The sequence below is a fragment of the Haplochromis burtoni genome, unplaced genomic scaffold (genome assembly GCF_018398535.1).
Source record: "Haplochromis burtoni strain Fernald_Lab_line unplaced genomic scaffold, NCSU_Asbu1 Contig_428, whole genome shotgun sequence".
In the NCBI taxonomy this organism is placed as follows: domain Eukaryota; kingdom Metazoa; phylum Chordata; class Actinopteri; order Cichliformes; family Cichlidae; genus Haplochromis; species Haplochromis burtoni.
This window is the reverse complement of record NW_024582789.1, coordinates 373,961-375,113: the sequence shown is the minus strand read 5'-3', so window position 1 is coordinate 375,113 and position 1,153 is coordinate 373,961.

Below are 1,153 nucleotides of genomic sequence, written 5' to 3'. Positions count from 1 at the left end.
CCAGAGGCAAGTCTTAATCATGATGTTGGCAATTTAGGTCCATTCACTCGATTCTGAGAGGAGATGCGCCAACATGGGGGGTCATAAGTCACGTGTGCTGCAAGCACCGGTCACAGACCTGGATAAATGGGAACGCTGTGTGAGGAAGGGCGTCTGTGCTAAATGAGACATGCAGATCCACCCACTATGGGTGTGACAGCAGGCTTAAGCACTTTCACCTTTAGCTGCATTCACTCCCATTCATTTGGGACTATCTCACAAGCGCCCCCTGCTGTGCTCTTGTCTGAATGGCAGCCAGTTTCTGTACAACAAAGTTAACAGGAAGTGCATGCTCAATCATCCGGGTAAGTAAATCCCAAAAACTTGATTCTGTTCATCTGGACGTAGCGATCAGTGGGAGAAACGTTTCAGTGGGCTGTTTTCAGTCATTGTGCAAAGGTAATGTTTATAAGGTTGGAAACCTGCAGTCAGCTGAGACTGAAGAAGTCACTCGGATGAGTGACAAAAATGTTCCTCCCATTAAAACACTACATCCAGATGCACAGAATCAACTTTTTGGAATTAACAGGAAGTGGACTTGTTCTCCTGGATCCATTCAGGAGCAAGTTTTTTAAAAACTGAAAAGTTTTTCTCCACAATAACTTCTTAACCCCAGAGTTTCAGTCAGGAGCATCAATTGTTTGGTTTAGTGCAGCAGGTATAAATATATGCAAATAATCATTTACATATAATGAACATGATTTTGGTGAAACAGCTGTTTCATTCATTGATTTCCATGTTTTTCACCCTTGGGAAGCGAGATTCTCTATTCTATTCACTCTATTAACTGAAAGAAATATTTAAAAAAAGGGACATTTTAGCTCATTGTGCTAAACATTAAAGGAGGTGTCAGGTTTTGTAAAATTTAATTCCTGGATTATGAAGTGATCGTCTGCCCTGAAGTGAAAGCTCTGAAGCTTTCACCTTTTTTAAATCACATTAGTGATTTTATTTTCCTTTCACCACAAATCAAATCCTCCTTCCTCTGTCCTTTCTTTCCTCATTCCATCAGCTCATGCTCCTTCCCTTTATCTCATTTGTTTAGTGTTCTTACTATCATTGGTTTTTTCCTCTCTCCACTCTTCTAGAAACTAATCCAAGTAAAGACACCACC